Genomic DNA, 20,890 nt, shown 5'->3' with positions numbered 1-20,890 from the left:
TGTGCCTCAACTGGACAACTCCTGAAATTCTTTTTCCACGACTCGAGTCAAGAACCTACTCAGTGGGAGAGTTGAGATCGCAAGCTCTTCCTTGGACCCTGTCCAGTGACAAGACTATGATCATTAAATGAAATAGGAGCCATATTTAACATGTAGGTTAAGTTTAGATTAAAATGATTTCCCTAAAGAAAAGGGGAGATTCAGCTGAATTCTTTTGATTCATGGAATGCTTATGCCCAAACCCCTGTGAACTTCACTATCTGCTTTTAGATCACGGGCACTTAAGAAATTAAGTCAGAGAACCTTAGAGATTGTTATAAAAAATTTTTAAAAATTCCAGTCTTTTGCCCATTACTGGGCTTAGATGGATTTTTTGGGTTAGAAAGAACTAGACCTTTGTAACTCAAACTGCACATGACATTTAAAGGCTAAGAAATGCATATGCATATGCGGCGGTTACAAAAACCCACACAAGATTCAAATTTTCAACTTTTCTTTTTTAAAGTACCATCATATTGTGCGACAAACACAACATGTTGTGCGACAAACAGCATGTTGTGTGACTCCAGGTAAAAGGGTTTCCTTTACTCTCGTGTATCGAGGAGGTAGAGCCACACGCTTACCTTAGGGAAACACCTTGCACGTTATAACTGGACAGGTAAATGTTTGGTGAAAGAGGATAAAGGAAATAGAGCTGGTGGCGTGCGAGGATATTCAGGAAAACGTCCGGGGCACTGAACTCCCACCACCACTTAGGGAGGCTTTTCCTGTGGAGCCTCGCCCTCCGGTCGGAAGTCGCCTCAACCTGCCTGCCCGGAAGCCGTCGCCTTAGCAACACAGCGTTGTCCCGTCCTCTTCCCTTAGCCACGCCCATTGTACTTAGAATTCTAGAGCCAGCCAGACATCGATTGGTTCACTTATCCTTCACTCCGCGAGACAGGCGAGACTGCAGGGCTCTGGAGCGCGTTTTTGAATTTGTAGCGCGTATAGAGTCCGTGAGGTACCTTGTGGAGTTCGTGCTGTGGCTGGAGCCAGCTACTCAGGGGTGAGCGACTGCGAGGGGAGAATTGCAAAAAAGGGCTGTGGGAGCTGGAGGGGCGCAGAGTCGGACAGACTCCTAGACGGGGACTTCAGGCGGGCCGCCTCACGCCCTTGAGGCAGGGCCTGTGTTCGCCTCCCCGCAGCCTCTGATATTTTACCTCAGGTGGTCCCCCGCGTGTCCGCGACGCCAGCCCAGCCCACCCCTTTCCCTTCCCTGAAGGAAAGCTCTGTCTGCCGTTCCCGTGCCCCTTCTTCCACAGCTCTGTCAGCCTCTCTCAGCCCTGAAACAGCACCCAAGCTTACATTTATTTGCCTCAACCGTGTTCCACCCCCTCCATCTCCTTCATACTGTGTTCTCTCCATCACCAACACTGTCCGAAACTTTCTTCATCTATTTGACCCTGGAAAAATGGCTCCCAAACAACCTCAGGAATTGAGTCCAGAACGTTCCGTAGCAAGAAAGGCTGCTGCGCTGCAGCCCTGCTCCTTTCTGGAGGCACATAGTGAAGGTCACGTGGAAAGGCGCACGTGAAAGCGCTTTACAAAGCATTACAAGAATAATTCATTGATAGACTCCTGTCGAAAACGTAATTACCTTGTCCTTAGATCCTATTAATACATACGTGTCATAATACTGGGTTATACAGACTGTTGAAGAACAATAAAGCCCGCATAGCCTGTTGGAGAACAAGCAAACTGCCAACTGATCCGTGGCATCAAAACAACCACTATTTGAAACTGTCTTCACTAACCTTTAGCGCCTATGTCTATTATGATACCCCACTTCCTCACTACCATTTAATTTAGTTTCTATTGAGATTCCAGACCATTTCAGGAGATTTACAAAACAGACAGCTTTCCACCGTCAGTGACTGAAAATCCTCAATGTCTTTTCCAGTTTTTGTCTGTTTGATAAGAGACAGGGTCTTGCTATGTATCCCAGGCTAGCCTCCAACTCACAGCGATCCTCCTGCCTCAGCAGCCGTGGGCCACTAAGTCCCACTCTTTCTTTCCAATTTTAAAGAACTTCTTGATCTTCCAGAACAGAGGTTCTATTTCCTTATATTTCTTTTTGGTTGGACATAGGAGATCTCAGTCTTCTTTAATAACCAGAAAAAAAAATTGGAGCTTTTCTCCAGGATATGACACAGACATGCAAAATTTTGATCAGTTTCAAACTCCTTTTTAAAATATGGATGTACTCGAGTCTAGGTCTAGCAATTTACTTCTATTTCTTAATAAAAATGATTAAGCAGGAAAACCAAATATTTTACGAAATAGTCATAATTTAACTTCTGAATTGTTTTAATACTTGTAATTCTGAAGGAGGTGCCAAAAGGCTAAAAATTTCATTGGAACACTCTTTCAAGAGTATTAGAAAAGTCCTTGAGCACTTCCTAAAGTTATAGGAATATCATTCAGAGGTAAGAGTAGTTTATGGGCACAGGGAGATAAAAGATGCGTAGATAGCGTATTCAGAGTATTTTTGAAGTAATATAAAAAGCAGAACATTTCTTAATCAACATGAAGAGTGAAAATCTATGTTCTTTAATTTTGGGGTGTTTTATATAATTTTTTTTCTGTACTGGGGATCAAACTCAGGACCTTGTGCTTGCGAGGCAGGTGTGGTGCTATATAAATTTTAATTGTGAAATTTTACTAGTGTGCCCTGAGTATAATCTCTCTTCTGTAGAACCTTAGAACTTGTGTGGTTCACCTGAAATTTATGTTTGTGTATAATGTGAAAAACGGCTTTAAATAATTTTGTGTTGTTGTTTTGTTACCATTTCAAAAATCATGGCCCAGCTGAGCTCAGTGCTGCATACCTGTTAATTCCAGCTAATTGGAAAGCTGATGCAGGAGGACTGCAAAGTAAAGTTCTAAGAACATAGCTTCACTTGTTTACTTATTATGTGTGACTACTTTTCTGCTACAATGTCCAAGTTGATTCCTTCTGACAGAGATTGTATGGTCTTCAAAGCCTAAAATATTTACTGTCTGATCCTTTACTTAAAAAGTTTACCAATCCCTGGACTAGGCATCATTTTGCCATTGTTAATGTCATAAACATCCTATCTATATGTATGCCTCAATTTTTGAGCTTTGTAGTCTCTCTCCTTTTCAAGCTTTGCACATATGAATATAATGTCTTAAATTACTATATCTAAAAAGTGACTGAATATCCAGTAGGGTAAACTGCACACCCATCCCCACACCAAGTTATTCTTTTGCCTTAGTGTTCTTGGCCCTTATATTATCCATGTGAATTTGTGAATTTTATGGTTAGCTTAATTCCCTGAGAAATCTTGAGTTTCTAATAGGAATTGCACTGGATATACATATTAATGTAAGAAGAACTGTCATCTTTACAATAGTCATTCCATCCATAAATATAGTATATCCTAATTTCTCATGTCTTCTAAAGTGATTCTATAACTTTATTTTTAGAGTTTTCATGAGGGAGAGTGGTCTTTGTTTTTGTTTTATTGTGATTGGTTTCAGAAACAGAGCAATGGTATTTGACATCTTTAAATGATCTTAGATTGTTTTATTTCTTTTTTTTTTTTTTTTAAGATAGGGTATTGCTATGTAGTAGTTCAGGCTGGCTTTGAACTCATTATGTAGCCCAGGCTGACCTCGAACTTGTGGCGATCCTCCTGCCTCAGCCTCTTGAGTGCTGGAATTACAGGTGTGTACCACCCTGCCCAGTTATATCTTGTGTTTCTTGAAAAAGTTTGGCATTTTTTTGTTGTTGCTAAATGTCTGGTACAATACATCCATCTAGGCCTGGATTTTTCTTTGTGAGGTGGTTTTAATAAAATTAAGAAATGAGAGTAAATTCCATTTGCCAACATCTTACTATATCTGGCACTTACTTTTTGCAAATCTATGTTTGTATCATTTTACTTAAGTTTGAAGAACTTCCTTTAATTTTGCTTGTAATACATGCTTCTAGGTAAAAGATTCTAACTGTTTCTTTGCGTGAGAATGTTTTTATTTAACGTTCATTTCTGAAAGCTTTCTTTTTCAACTGGTTATATTCTGTTGGGGCTTTTATTATTTTTAAGTAGATATTTTGGGTGGTTCTTTGTTCTCTGATATATAATGTGCACTCCCTCCTCCCTTCTTTTCTTAAGTCATTTTTTTGGAAGCATAATTAACACAGCACAAAATTCATTCCTTTTTATGAAGATAGTTCTCTGAGTTTTGACAAATATCAAGAACTACTATCACAATCAGAAGACACAGTTATTTCTGTAACTCTGTAAAGTTCTTTCATGCTCCTTTACTATCAGTTCTCTGTGTTCATACCCAAGCACTAGCAACAACTGATATCTGCCCTGTAGGATTGCATTTTGAGAATATTATTTTCACATAATCATGTAAAAGACAGCTGTTTCATTCTGGCTTCTTTCACTTGGTATGATACTTTTAAGATTCATCTAGGTTGTTGTGTATTCAGTAATTTACCTCTTTTTATATGTAATATTCATATATATATATATATATATATATTACAGTTTATCCACTGACTGGCAAATAGACATTTGAGTTAGAAATAAAACTGTTATAAAAATTTGCCACCAGGCATGGTGGTACACACTGGTAATCCCAGCACTTGGGAGGCTGAGACAGGAGGATCATAGTGAATTAGAGACTAGCCTGGGCTACATAGTGAGTTTAAGCCCAGGCTGAAATAATATAGCAAGACCACATCTAAAAAAACACAAACAAATAAATTGCCTATAGGTCCTTCCATTGTCATAAATTTTTATTTTGCTGGATGATTACCTAGGAGTGAAACTGCTAGATCATATGCTAAGTGTATGTTTAATTTCATAAACTATTACCAAATATTTTCCCAAAGTGTTTTGCATTAACTTCAGCAGTATATGTCTGTTCCAGTTATTCTACATTCATATCAGCTCTTGCTATTGTTAGCAATTTAAATTTTGACTATTCCAGTAGGTATATACTGATTATAGTTTTAACTTTCATTTTTTATGATGACTGGTGATGTAGAACATCTTTCATACATTTATTTGCTATTTGTACATCTTTGGTAAAGCATATTTTTTCAGCTTTATTGAGATACACTTGACATACACCAAATTGCATATATTTAAATTGTGTAATTTGATATGTTTTGACATAGGTATACACCCATGAAACCATCACCACAATCCAATTAATGTACATGCTACAATATAGGTGAACCTCGAAAACAGTATAAATAAAAGAAGCTAGCAACAAAGTGCCACATATTATGTTCGTCCATTTATATGAAATATCCAGAGTATGAAAATCCATAGAAGTAGATTCACAGTTGTTACGGTCTGGGAAAGGAGAGAATAAGGACTGACTGCTAATGAATATAGGATTTCTTTTGAGAATGATGAAAATGTTTTGGAATTAGATATGATGGTTGCACTGCTTTATGAATATTCTGAAACCTAATGAATTGTACACTTTAAAGGGTGAATTTTATGGTATATAAATTATATTTCAATACAGCTGTTCTTAAAAAAAAATCAAAAATAACATTAATTGTTCAAAAAACATTATTTATAATTGAATAATATGGAAAGTAACAAAATATCCATCAGCAGAATAATAGTTGTATATTCTCAAAACAAAAAATGAAGCTATTGAAGTAATAAACTAGAGCCATATGGATCGGTACAATGAATCTAACAATCATAGTTCAAGCAAAAAAAGAAAAAATGTTGCAGGAGAATCTATAAAATATACAATACAGAGTTAATGTTTAAAAACATTTTGAACATTAAAAGATTTAATAAAAGCATAAAAAATGTGTGGGGATCATAAACATCAGCTTCCAGGTAGTAATTAGTTGTAGAGACAGCTTGTGTGGTGTGTACCTGTAATGGAGAGAGAGGGAAAATGTTATTAAGGAAGATTACGTGGAATGCTTGAACTATACTGATAATGTTTTATTTCTTAAAATGTGTTTAAGAAGTTTTATTTGTTTTTAGAATATTTCTAATAATTTTTATGAAAATATATATGACACAATGAAATGGTAGTAGACTATGGAAGAGATACATAACAAGCTAAATAATTTTCTTCACTTATGAAAGGGTAGTAATACCAAATGTAGAACTGAAGACAGACAAGAACCAATTGAGAAAAGGATGTTAGGGAGTGGACTGATTTGCATATATGAAGTCATCGTGTAATTTCTTTTAAAGAAGTTGTGGTTTCCATTGGGAATACTACAACAAGCAAAAATGTAAAGTATGATGACTTGGAAGCAATTTTGCTAATGCATATTTTGCAAAGTAGTACTACTCTCAGAAGTCAAATCAATGCCTTGTAGGAGATTTTTGAATGATATCAAATAGTCTCAGAGGGAGGAAACATAGGGATGTGGAGTGTGAGGAAAAGCCATAAGGAGATCTTTCTTATATGGCATAGGAGCTCAGTTTAAAGCTATCACCTAGTCAGGAGGTCCCCCAAGAAACAGATTACACAGCTGAAACATGAGGGTACTTGAATGGTTTCTAGTTCATAACAAATATTTATTGATATCAGATGCCATTTCTAGTAACAAAGAACTAAAGATTTGGTCCCTGTCCTCAAGGAGGACAGAAATTTATTGTAACTATACCTTCAAACCTGTTTCCTGGGAAGAAAAATTTTTGTAAAGAGGGGGCTACTTAGGAACTGTGAGTTCAGGAAGTTAAAGTTATTTAAAAAGTTCTACCCACAGAGATATATATGAGTGACAAAGGAGGCCCAAGAAATTTCTAGAAACACATACTTGCAGAACATGGACAAGAATTATAAGAGCTTTGTACAACTTATTAAATTTAGAAAAATTTTCAGTTGTGAGTTTGTGTCCCTCAAAAAGATGTTCAAATCCTAACCCCCAGTATTTGTTAAATGTGACTTTAAAAATAATAATCTGTGCTGATTCAGCGTATGTTAAAATGGGGTCATATTAGATTAAGGTTGACCCTGACCCAGTGTTTATTGTTTCTATAAGAGTAAAGAGAGGGAAATTGAATACAGAACCAGAGAGAACAGACACCAGAGGGAGGAAGGCCATGTGATAACAGAGATGGTTCTTACAGCAATAAGACAAAGAACAAAGATTGCAGCAGCACCAGAAACTAAGAGAAAAGGAAGGATGTCTTCCCAACCCACGTAAGAGAGAGCTGCCACCTTGACCTCAGACTTCTAATCTCCACATCTGAGAAAATTAATTTCTATGTTTTAAACTGTCTAGTTTGTGGTAATTTGTTACTTTGGAAACTAATACGTTCTCTCCTGGGTACTACCTAGTTCTCTATAGCAATTAGCAATAAAAAACTTGAAATGAAAATGACTAGGAGACTTACTTGGTAGAGCATAAAGAAAAAAAAAAAAACAAAGAAGAAAAAGAAAAAAACTAATACTGGAGAATATGTGTCTTTTCTCCAGCTAGTCCTGAAGGAATAAAAGCTCTAGAAATTGGTGATGACAGCTCTAGGGAATATAGGAATACCAAATCATAAGATCTGTTTTTATGGTACTCTAGAGATTATAAAATTCTAATACTAATTTACTTTTCTTTCCATTAATAAATAATGTAGACCTTATAACATTTTAATGCATTTACTCATTCTTGTTTAATTCTCCAGATATTTTGAATTCCCGAAGACATTAATATTATTGTTTTATACAGTCAATAATTGTTTATATTTATCCTTTTTATCACTCTTCATTCTTTTGTGGATCTCCTAGCTTCCACTGATGGCATCTTTTATCTTTTGCCTGAAAAATGTTCTCTAATATTTATTTTAATGTGGTTCTATTGATGACTAATTCTTGCAGTTTTTATGTTTGAAAAGTCTATTTTACCTTTTTTTTCCCTATAATCTTGTATTTATTTATTTATTTTTATGGTTTTTTTTTTTTTTTTTTTTTTTTTTTGTACCGAGGATCAAACTCAGGACCTTGCGCTTATGAAGCAGGCACCAGAACCACTGAGCTAAATCCCCACCCTATTTTACCTTTTTTGATGAAAGGTATTTTTGTCATATGGATTGACAGTTTTCCCATCTCTTTGAGCATGTAATTCTGTTGTTTTCGTTGAGAAGTTAACAATAATAATAATAATAATAATGATAGTAGTTTTGAGACAGTTCATTTTCATGGACATGAAGTCCATAAATTTCTTGGGCTGTGTTTGAACTTGCAGTTCTCCTGACTCAACCTCCCAGAGTGCTGGGATTACAAGTGTGTGCCCAGCAAGTTATAAACATTCTTTAAGGGCAATACAGCAGGGAAGGGGGAAGCACTTTGTCAATTACATATGTTCAGAATATCTTATCCCAATCGGAAACTTACTTTTACATTTTCTTAGTGATACCATTTCAAAAGCAAAAGTTTGAATTTTAATAATGTACAATTTACTCATTTTTAATTTTATGTACTTGGTGGCCCAAGAAATTCTTGCCTAGCTCGAGGTCACAAAGATTTTTCTCCTCTGATTTATAGTTTTACCTTTTACATTTAAGTTCATGATCCATTTTGTATTGACTTTTGGATGTGTGTGTTGGGGGGTCTGGATTCATTTCTCCATGAAGATACGCAGATCTTCCAACACTGGTTTTACCTTCCCCAATTAAATTATCATTGTTTCTTATGATGAAAGAGTACTACCTCTTTGAATAACTTTTCTGTGGTAACAACTATAATCGGTCAACAAAATATAAACTACTTTAATACAATAGTGAATAACCAAAAACAAGCACAAACTAGAGGAGCATCTGCTTTGAAAAAGAGAATGACACTGGATGAATTTTCTATTTTTACAAAAACTTTTTTCCTAGTGCATAGGTCCCAGTAGATAACATTTCAGGCAGCTAAAACTTGAATAGAGTATTAATAGATTTACTAGTCTGGACAGTCAAAGAGGAGGATTTGAGATATTTCAAGCAACTAGAAAGTGAATAGGAAAATGAATGATCCACAAAGGAGATCTTGACTTGACCCTGAACTAGGCTTGCATCAGATAGTTCTCAAGCAATCTCACAAAAGCTAAAATATCTGAACAGAGATTTCAGCTGCTTCCTATCACAAGAAAGACAATTGTGTGTTTGACTTAAGCCAAGTCAATTGCCTGTTAAAACAAAACTATTAATATTCTTAAAAGACCATATAATTTAGAATCCCAACAAAACATCAAACTACAGTATTCATAATACAGTCAAAAATAACTAAACACTCAAACAGTGAAATGTAGTTTATATGCAAGAAAAGATAATCAATGAAATCTGGTCCCAAGATGATGTAGGTGTTAAATTAGTAGACAAATATTTTAAAGCAAATATAAATATGCTCACCAATGAAAAAGGAAACATTCTTCTAATAAATTAAGAAATAGTAAAGCTCACAAAAGTAGAAATTACTTTTTTAAAAGTTTACAACTGAAAACAGTACCTACCCCCCCCCCCCCCGCCCCATAAAAACCACTGATGGGCTTAACAACAGATTAAAGTATTAGAAGAAATAGTGAATTTGGAGACAGATCCATAGAAATGATTTAATCTGAAGACAAGAAAGAAAAATATTGAAAAATTAATGGAGCCAGGTGTGGTGGAATGCTTCTATAGTCCTAGCTACTTTGCAGTTGAAGCAGGAGGATCACTTGAGCCCATGTGTTTAAGGCCACGCTAGGCAACACAGTGAGAATCCATCTTGAGGTGGGGTGACCAGAGCCTCAGTGACATGTGAGACAATATCAAGATGTCAAATAAACATCTAACTGGAGTTCACGTATAAATTTAAAAAGGAGGAGCAAAAAAATAATTTGAAGATATATGAAAGAAAATTTGTCAAATTAGGTAAAAGACATAAATTTACACATTGAGAAACAGAGGAAAGCAGTATAAACACAAAGAAAATGAAAAGGCAAATTTCCCCAACTGTTTGAAAATCAAGACTAAGAGAAAATCTTGAAATCACTTAGAGTAAAATGACACATTGTTACAGAAAAAATTATGAGTTACAATATGTTTTTCATAAAAAGTAGGGGCCACAAGCTGGTTATGGTGGTGCATACCTGTAATGTCAGTACTCAGGAGACTGAGGGAGAAGGATCATGAGTTTGGGGCCAGCCTGGACTGTTTGGTGAGTTCAAGGCCAGCCTGGACTACATAGGGAGACTCTGTCTCAAAAACAAATATATAAACAAAAACTAGAGTCTAGAATGGAATGATGTATTTAAAGTATTGAAGGTTTACAAGTCACTGTTAAACTTTTTCTCTGTTTAGCAAAAAAATCTTTTTGAGAACAATTATCTAATAAACAGAGTTTGATAAATAAAGACTAAGAAAAAAACCCAGAATTTTCTGCCTGCAAATCTTTAGTTCTGAATGGCTTTGTTATCTTTGTTGAAAATCAACCGTGTGTGTATTGTTCTCTTTCTGGACTCACTAGTCTCTTCTGTGGATTTCTTGATTTACTAGTTCGTTCTGTTGATATATGTCAATTCCTTATGCTTCCATCATACTGTTTTGAAATTAGGTTTTGGTCTAATAGTCTTGCCTGCACTGAGTTGTTTTAGGTTTATGTTAATTTTTAACTTAGGACATGGGTGTGCTCATAAGTTCTTTGCTTCTGCTGTATTTCAAACATGCTTTTCCTTATCCTCCTTATGTATAGGTAACAGTTTCTCTTGGTAGTCAGGAATAGTCTTGCAAATCAGTACAGTAACCCCTTCTCTGCCTGTTGATTTACTGGCATGAGAGAGCATATAACAAACAAGAGTTGTAGCAGCCCTAGGTAGAAGCTGCATGGCATTTATTATCTAGATCATCGATTACTTCTTCCATATTCTATAATTCAATGTAGTTGCAAAGTTGCCCAGTTTTAAGGTGTAGGGCCATAGATGTAATCTCCACAGAGTGCTTTGGGGCCATATAGTTTTTCAATAAAGTTTTTTATTTTAGAACAATTTTAGTTATACAGAAAAATTACAAAGACAGTACAGAGTTTTCATAGTACCTAGCACTTTCCTTTACTATTAATGTTTTATATTAGTATGGTACATTTGTTACAATTAATGAAACTTCACTGATTCATTATTATTAACTAAAATCCACATTTTATTCAGAGTCTTAGTTTTTACCTAATGTCCTTTTCTATTCCATAGTCCCAATAATATACCATTTTACATTTAGAATTCGTGTCTCTTTAGGCTTCTTCTCTTGGTTGTGACACTTTCTCAGACTATCTTTGTTTCGATGACCTTGATGGTTTTGATGAGTACTGGTCAAGCATTTTGTGGATTATCTCTCAATTAGGATTTGTCTAATTTTTTTCCCCATGATTAGACTGTGGCTATAGATTTTGGGAGGAAGACCACAGAAGTGCTAATTTTTATGTATATACTGTCAACATGATATATAACTTGATATTAACCTTGATCCTCTGGCTGAAGTAGAATTTGTTGGGTTTCTCTACTATAAAATTACTTTTTTCCTCTTTTTCTATAATGTGTCTTTGGAAAGAAGTCACTATACATAGTTTATATCTAAGGAATGGGGGGCATGCTCTACCTCCAAAAAGGCAGAATATCTATATAAATTATTTTGAATTTTTTTGCATGGGATATACATTTACCTATTTTTCCCTATTTATTTGTTTACTCTGTCACTTATTTATATCACTATGGACTCCTGGATATTTATTTAATACCTTGGGTTATAACCTAATGCTACTTTATTTTGTTGCACGGATTTTTTCAGTTTTTGCCATTGACAGTTCTTTCATTTGTCTCTTGTATCTGACATAATCTCTTCATTGCAGGCTTTTTTTTAAAAAAAGAAGTTTTCTAAAGTACTTCTTTATTTTCCCAAGCCATATTTTCTTTAAGCTTTTTAGAAGTGGATACACCTTTTAGGTCGTTATATCTCCTTTCTTTACCTCTTGAGAAGGTCCAGGAAAGATGTGAACAAAGTATAACATTTATGTGAAAGGTAGCAAGTATGTAGTTTAGTTTTATATTTCAATAAAAGAGAATCTTGGGGGCTGGGGATTTAGCTTTAATGTGCTTCTTGAAGACAGCTTCGTTGTTTCTGCAGAAATGGGGAGGCTAACGTGTGACTGCTGCTTATTTCAAGGCATCTCCAGGAGAGACAACAATGTTGATCACTGCCCACTGGGTTTGGGGATTTGAGGGATAATGGCAGTAACCTCCCTCCCTCCCCAGTCTTTGCCCAGTGAGGCATGGTCCTCTGCCACCACTTCTTACAGAGGTTGCAGCAGCGGCCTGTAGAGACTCCTGTGTAGGGGAGGGACTATTAGCTGAGCCATAGCACCTCTCAGGGCTGCAGGAGGAAGTGGTAAATAGAGGCTTACAGAGCAGCTGCCAAGGCAATTGCAGAGGCAGCAGAAAGACACGAGCTGGTTGCCTGGGTCAGCAAGGGCAAGGGAAGTCCAAATATCAGTGAAATGATGTCAGAGGGAAAAGGGTTGGGCCTCCTTATTTTAGCTCAGTATTTAGATATGTAAGTTTATGTCCTATTTTACTTCATTTAAAAAAAATTGTATCTTTAAATATTAGTTTTATTCCATTGTTTTGCTTTTTATTTAGGCCATACAATTTTATGTACATTGGACTCTGTTATATTTTAAAATTTTCTCAGGAATTCATAATTTCCTAGTTCATCATTTTGTTTTGTTCTCTTGGCTGTTTTCTTGCTTTCTTCAGTGACCTTTATTTTCAGTAAATTGTTTTCTATCTTGACTATTTTATCATTCTTTATTTCTAAAATTAATTTTGTTTTTTTCTTAATTTCTTATATGAAACCAGTTGCCTCTCATTTCACATCTGCCTGAGTTTTGACATTTCTATTCAGAATTGGAATGTTTAAGAGATTTGTTTGTTTTCCTCTTAATTCAATGTGAATATGTGTTTACCAATGTGTAATTCAAGTCAAAATATGATTATAGTTTTCTGTGTCTTACAGATTTTTTGAGTGCTATATTTCAGCTGAAGAATTTTTAATTTTTTAAAATTTCTGTTCTTTTGTTTTTGTGCTGTTTCTTTTTGTTTGTTTTTATTCATTAAGTTTATTAGTACATTTTAGGTGTACAATATGATGACATTCATCACTTGGAATTTGTACCTTTACAGGATATATCTTGGTTCTTGTGTTTTTCCCCTTCCCCTGCCCTCCCTTCAACCCCTCCACCCCTCCCTATTTACAAAGACTTTGTTTTCGTTTTTTCCTTTTCTCATATTTTTTCCTTTCCCTTCTTTCCTTTACCCCACCCTTCCCACTTCCCCTTCCCCTTCCCCTTTGGACCTTTTCTTCCTATTTCACATTATCTGTTATACATCTGAGCCATAAAGAATGATAAACTAGAGGCATTTATAGCTAAATGGATGCACATTTGAGGCCATGTTCTTAAGTGAAATATATAGGAGACATATGTGCAAATACCGAATTTTTTCTCTGGTGTAAGGAACTGAAAGTGTAAATGAGGATCAAAATGTTTGTTTTGTTTTGGAAGGCAGAGTCTCACTATATAGTCCAAGTCAGCCTTGAACTCATGTGTAGCACATGCTGGCCTTGAACTCACAGTCCTACTTTCTCAGCCTCTTTCTGAGTACTGGAATTCCAGACATACATCCCTGTACCTGACTTCTGTGTTCTTTTAATAACTTTTACAGTAGATGCTTGTTATTTTCTGATCAATTTTGAATAATTTGTTGTTTTAACCAGCAATAATTGTTTATATAATAAATAGTGAGGGAGGTTGCAAGATTTCTTACTTCAGAATCACCCTATTTTTTATTATAATGTGTAGTTTCATTAATCTATAATTTATTTTGGAGGAGTTATTGTCTCTAATTTTGTGCTAATCTTTTATTTCTGTAGGACCAATATTATCTTTTATCTCTTGCTTTCTTTCTCTTTACCACCCTGCATCCAAATAGTACCCCTCTAAGTCACAGTTCTTTTACCCAGAAGAGGTGTTTTTCCAAGACTGTCACTTGTATTTCTTACAATTGCAAGTAACCAGTATTCTAATCTAACAGGTCTCAGATGTATTTTTAGGATTTTCCCCACTTTCTGTTGCACAGTTTATCTACTTTCTCTCCCTCTTCATCCTTGATTCCCTCTCCTTTTCTATATAGTCTGTCTCTCCCTTTTTTTCTCTGACATGGGCTCCAAAGATGGCTGCTGGATTTTAGTGTTCAATTCTCTACTTACATGTATTTGAAGTACTTACTATTGTCTCTTAATATACTATAGACATATTTCATGCAGGTTTTCTATTTTTACTGCATTTTTATTTTTAAAGTTTTGTGGAGATTATGGGAAGACATTTGGATTTGGATGTTTTCCATTATTTTATGGGAAACTAAAATCCTCTTCTATTTTCTTGAAAATATTAGTCAAAGATATTTTAAAGTATAGATGTGATAACTTTAATACCTGTATCTCCTGTAGTTCTGTTTCTTTTATTTGTTTTTTCTTATTATAGTTTTGTCTCCTGGAATGCCTCATAATTGTCAACTGAACGTCAGACATCGGATGTGATAGTTTGAGCATCTGGATGATATTAACTTTTTTCCAAAGAGGGTTTATTTTTGCTTCTGGCAGGTAGATGAAGTTGAGACAGTTAACTTAATCCAGTCAGGGATTGAGTTGATATATAGTTGGGTTTCATTCTTATGATACCTTTCTAGTTTATTGCTCATGTTTCCCAAAGTTCATTTTTCTCCCTAGTCTATGACACTCCTAACAACTCTGCTTAGTTTCTCAGTCTTCTGTCTGAGAATTGACAAATGACAAGAAAATCCATGCTCGAAGTTGAGTTACCCCTCTGTATTTTGTTGTTGTTAAAAATCTTGGTCCCTAGATTTTTGGCTGCTTTAATAGCTCTCTTATGCCTTCACGGAACTATTTTCCATATTTGTATGGCTTGAATGTGTCTACCAAAACTTATATTAGGAATTTAGTCCCTAAAGTTGTATATAATAGAATTTGGAGGTGAGGCCTTTAGGAGGTAACTAAGGGTAAGTGGATCATGAGGATGGGACCCCGTGATGATATTAGTGGGTTTATAAGAAAAAAAATGGTTGAATTTAGTATACTTGCTCTTTCCCTACATGTAATATCCTCTGCCATGTTATTGAGCTTCCTAGCCCCCAGAACCACGAGTTAAATAAACCTCTATTTATTCTTTATACATTTTTTTCAGTCTGTGGTATTCAATTTTCCAAGATTGTTTTTGTTATTCTGGATCTCTTCTGGTTCCATATGAATTTTAAGATTGTTATCCCTACTTCTGTGAAGTATGATATTGATATTTTGATTGAAATTGTGTTTAAACTATAGAAGAGTTTTGAGAATATGGCCATTTTGACAACATTGGTTCTGCCTATCCAAGTGCAGGGACTATATTTACATTTTCTGATACCCTCTTCAATATTCTTTTTCAGAGTGCTGTAGTTTTCATTGTAGAGGTCTTTTACTTTGTTCATTAGGTTAATTCCTAGGTATTTAATTTTTCTTGATGCTAATGTGAATGGTATTTTCATAATTTTTCTCATTGAATTCATTTTTGGTATATACAAATGCTATTGATTTTTGTGTATTGAGTTTCTATCCTGCTACATTGCTGAAAATGGTTATTAATTCTAACAGTTTTTGGTACAATTCTTTGGATCTTTTATGCAGAGTATCATGTCATCTGCAAATAATGGTAATTTGAGTTATATATATCCCTTTTATTTGTTTCTCTTGCCTGATTTGTTTCTCTTGCCTGATTGCTCTGGCTAATGTTTCAAGGACTATGTTGAACAGAGGTAGTGATCATGGGAATTCTTTTCTTGTTCCTAAATTTAGAGGAAATGATTTAAGTTTTTCTACATTTAATATGATGTTGGCCATTGCGTTGTCATAAATAGCTTGTATCAAATTCAGGTATAGCACTTCTATGCCTATTTCCTTCAGTGTTTTGTTTTTATCATGAAGGGATGTTGGATATTATCAAAAGCCTTTTCTGCATCTGTTGATATGATAATGTGGCTTTTGTCCTTGTTTCTGTTTATGTGATGTTACATTTATTGATTTGTGTATGTTGAACCAACCTTGCAACTCTGGGATCAAACCTACTTGGTCATGATGTATGATTTTTTGATGATGTGTGTGATGATGTGTTGCTAATATCTTATTGAGGCTCTTTGCATCTGTGTTTATTAAGGGGACTGGCTTATAGTTTTCTTTTCTTCAGTGTTTGTCTGGTTTTGGGATCAACAATCCAAGTCCGAACCAAAATTAAGGAAGGAAATCATAAAAATTAGAGTACAAATCAGTGATTTGAGACCAAAACAACAACAACAACAACAAAAAACAAAGAATCAACAAATAGAAGAGCTGGTTCTTTGAAAGAATAAACAAAATAATTAAATTCTTAGCTAAACTTCCCAAGAGAGAAAGAGAGATTCACACCAGTGCAATTAAAAATGGAAAAGGCAAAAATCACATCATCGAAATCTGGAAGATATGTAGTAACTACTATGAAAAGCTGTATTCCAACAAATTTGGAAAATGTTAAATAAATGGTGATTCCTTGACTCATACAAATTACCAAAGCTAACCCAAGACACAAAAATACTGAACAACACAATAACAATAAATGAAATTTAGGCAGTAGTAAAAAACCTTCCAACTAAAAATGTCCAGGATCTGATGAATTCACTGCTGAATTCTACAAAACCTTTAACAACGCTATATCATCAGTATTCCTCAAACACTTCAGTGAAATTGAAAAGGATGAAATGCTTCCAAACTCATTTCTGGAAGTCAGCATGTTTGTTAATTTTTGACCCATTCAGATGATGCGAATTTGGGGTGAGCTTCTATGTTTGACCGGTTGTGGTAAGAACTTGTAATTTTGTTTTCCTCAGCTGTGGACCTGGTGAAAGCAACTTTCCTTGCATTTGTCTAGCCCAGACTCCTAGATCACCTTCACATTGCAAGAAACCCTTTCAGTCCCAGCTTCATGGGAGGAAAGTCTGTATTTTATGTGGTTTTTTTTTTCAATCTTTCATAGCTAACAAGACCTGTAAGTCTATGGCTTAGTCAAAATGTCTGACCATGTGTCCCCAGGACAACAACAAATTTAGCATTGTGTTTATCTCTGAGCTCCCACTTTGTGTAGATTTTGGATTGAGAATTTCTTCCTATTCTTACAAATTCCTGGATGCTCTAAAAATGTTTTTGTGTTTTTACCTTGTATTTTTAGTTGACTTTATTGATGAAATTGGTGTATATACTCTGGTCCTCTACACATCCTGAAACAGAATGTTCTGTTTAATTATAAAATCTGGAGAACCATTCATTGAACTTTACTTTTTCACTTAATATTTTCTTGCATACACACACCTACCTTTAAAGAAGACAGACTTTTCTGCTTTTTAAACTTTTCTCTCAGGGAAATGGTTTTGAGACACATCTGATATGGTCTGTAAAGATGAGTTTTGCTTTTGGTGCAGGAATGTATTTATTACTTGTAATGTTTTTGGACTGTATGAAGCCCTTAAATAGTTTTCAGAAGACAGAAATTTAGGCTACCATCAGTTTATCTGGGTATTTGTATAATTCTAGGAATTTACTTGTATTTAAATTATATTTCCTTTATAGTGAAAAGTAAAGGTATAACACCAAAAGCAGAGAAAGTTTTCTTTCTATTTTTGCTCCACTTCTTAGTTTTCATTTCCTGAGTGGTTAGAAATTTGGCAAATTTATAGAAGTTTTTTTGAGTTTGTGTTTGTTTGAGTTTTTCTAAATAAATTCAGAATTGACTTTTATCTTTTTTAAACATGAATATCTCAAAGACAGGACCTGTTTTAAAGATTATTTCAAAGTAATTCCTTTTATGAAAGATTAACTAATCTATATTAGGTGACAGATATGTAGAGTAATACATAACTGTACTATTCCTTTAGTATTTGGCTTTGTAAATAAATATGGGAAGTGATAATATCATAACATTTTCTCTTAAATCACTTTCTTCTTTCCCCAGAAAGTAAATAAAACCATCATTCTTTTTTAATATTCATTACTAATTTTTTTCTGGCCCTACATGAAAGACTCTTTTCAAAATCATCCTATGGTACCTGTAAAGATACAGTTTAGATCTTATAGCCCAGAGCTCTGTGAAAGCAGTTCTAAATCAAGGAAGTGACAGAGCTTACACTTAATTTTTAGATAATTTCAGGTCTGGACTTTAGAATGAAGCAGCTGGGGTGGGGGGAGGATCCTTATTAGAAGCGTAAAACCTCCTGACTCTGTCTTGGCCAGTGTTCCCTTTTTTCCAGTAAGCTGTCTTCTATACAGAGGTGTATAACCCTAATGGCTTGTTGTATGCCATTAAAAGGTATTGTACACTCATAAAAGAATGACATTTTGATCAATGCTGTTAAAAGAATTACTGTCTTGACACAGAAAAGCTTTCCTGCTGCAAGTTTAAAAATATGCCTTTAAAAGCTTTTTATTGAATACCTTTGCATCCCTCAGAAATATGCAATTTTGGCATGAGGTTACTCTGAAGTATTCCATATTATGACTTAAATGCAAAGCCTCCTATTTACCTTTAGAAGTCACAAAGCCAAGCAGGTATTTCCCTACAAAATGGAGCTTAAAGACGTGGTAGCATCTTAAGTCACTGTATCTGATCTAAAAATAGAATTTTTGTAAAGAGAAAACTGAAAACTAAATTATTCCTTATTATTTTGTGAGATATTGATTTTTTTTTTCATGCTGTTTTGTTTAAACTTTGTGGTTTAATTTCCCTTTGGATTTAGGAATCATGCTTTTCCACCCAGTTCAGAGATAGATTTTTTTTTAATCACTGGGGAATTGGTTCCCTTAAATGGTGAAATGTTAGATGTGGTTTTCTACTGTTTCTTTTTCTTTTATTATATTTTTGATTAGAAGTTTATGAAAACCATGTCATAATAGTCACAGGCCTCCAAAGCTGAACGTTTCTTCTGTACACAGCTGGTTTTTCACAGATTTACTTACATATTGTTGTATAATTCTAGCTTTATTTTATATTTTGTAAGTTTTCTGTTATCTAGTTCTGACTTACACCTTAAAAAAAATTACTTGTGAGGGCCTGGGATTTAGCTCAGTGGTTCTGTTGCCTGCCTCGCAAGTGCAAGGTCCTGAGTTGGATCCCCAGTACCAAAAAAACAAAAACAAAAACAAAAAAACCTCATGAATTGAGAATTTTAAAGTTCAGTACCCACAGTCTTCTTAAATATATCATGACAGAGTGATCATTTACTATAGATTTTAAGTTTTATACTTTTAAAATTTTATGTTTAATTGCAGTCTAATAAACTTTTCACATATTTCAAGGTAAGGGGATATTTTAGAATAGATAGCAGTAATTTTTAATAAAGATATTTTGTTGTCTCATTAAAATATCACAATGAAAGTGAGGCTTTATGGCACATGCTTGTAATTCCAGTATTTGGGAGGCTGAGGCAGGAGGATCCCAAGTTTGAGGGTAGGGCTACGTAGTAAGCTCAAGGCCAGCAAAACAAAAAGAAACCCAAAAAATCACGAAGTGCTTTTATAACATGTGACTTTGTTTCTTCAGCAAGACAGTTCTTAGATCTTATTCATCAACATGCAGAACTGAATTGTTCCTTTTTCAGAGACATATATACCATCCAGAAATTTCCTGATCCCCATGTTTTTAACTACTGTGGTTTATTGAATTGGAACAGCTGAATTTAAAACAAGTTCACAGTCATTCCTTCAGTGATTGATGCATCGTTCTGGGCTTGAAATACTGAATAAGCATTACCTGGCCTCATCTGAACCCTGCTGATGTATTTTTCACCAAAGAAATTCTGCATTTCAAGAAAAGACCCATTCTCCTGAATAATGACATTGGTAGGAAGTGGGCTTACTCAAATCTCATCTTGTAATGGGAACCCAATGTAACAAACACTCTTGGTGGTGTTTTTTACATGACTACCAATAGTGCAAGCAACAACCAGTTTCTTTCTGTTTCACCACCATTTGCCACCCTGGAACCTCTTTATTTTTGAAAGGAGACGTTTCACCATTGAAGTAATTGAAGTTCTTTTGTAGGGTTCTCTGGGGCTCTTCACAATAACTGTGCATTCCTTCAGAGTGATGTTGACATTTTCTGGACTATCAAGAGTCCAATTGCTGAGAATGGTCTTCATTCTTGCAGTAGATGTAGCAAAAAACTCATTAATTTTTATGTAGCCTGTTGACTTTGTCACCCTGTCGTAGTTTTACTCGGAAAGCAGATGTTTTTGTTATTGGTAGTGACTGTGTTTTTATTATTCAGTACCCTCTAAATGCCATATGATCTATATATAACACTAAAACTTGTTACAGCTATTATGTGCCATATTCTGTGCTAAAGTACTTCTCATGGTTTAGAAACCTTATACAACTTGTTCAAACAATGAGTAAGTTACAGAAATTTTCAAACATAGGTATGCAATATGATCAAACTATACAGTGAATGTTTAAATTAAAAATTTTAATTATAACAAAAAACACATTGCCATTAATCCCCCTCACAGTACTCCCCTTTGCTTTGAGTACACTTAGCCCATCATTCTTACCTCTTTCTGAAAACAGTTATGGAAGTCCTCTTTTGAGTCTTTACAAGGCATGATCAAAAGTACAGTGAATGTTGCTGCCTAGTGCCATACAGTGGAAATATAGGCTCCAAAAAACATTCTGTTCTGTTCTTATCAAACTTATTCACCAAATCTGACACCAAATCTGGCATTTCTGGTTTTTCCTCAAAGTTGAAATGA

At 34.8% G+C, this 20,890-nt stretch overlaps 1 long non-coding RNA gene and 1 pseudogene across 1 annotated transcript in view; one reads left to right on the top strand and one right to left on the bottom strand.

Annotated features, from left to right (window-relative positions):
* The first annotated feature begins 896 nt into the window (after positions 1-896).
* LOC147830624 (uncharacterized) overlaps positions 897-20,890 on the top strand; it is a 122,895-nt gene continuing 102,901 nt past the window's right edge. Inside the window, exon 1 of the long non-coding RNA XR_015448829.1 lies at positions 897-1,045. This is a non-coding gene — a long non-coding RNA (uncharacterized LOC147830624). The remainder of the gene's footprint in view (positions 1,046-20,890) is intronic.
* Positions 19,562-20,281, bottom strand: LOC110348722 (large ribosomal subunit protein uL6 pseudogene; annotated as a pseudogene).

The sequence above is a fragment of the Heterocephalus glaber genome, unplaced genomic scaffold (genome assembly GCF_053883595.1).
Source record: "Heterocephalus glaber isolate CG9 unplaced genomic scaffold, H.glaber_assembly_v1.0 deba00000071, whole genome shotgun sequence".
Taxonomy (NCBI): Eukaryota; Metazoa; Chordata; class Mammalia; order Rodentia; family Bathyergidae; genus Heterocephalus; species Heterocephalus glaber.
Note: the sequence above shows the minus strand (reverse complement) of the source record. Positions and strands in the feature narration are given on the sequence as shown.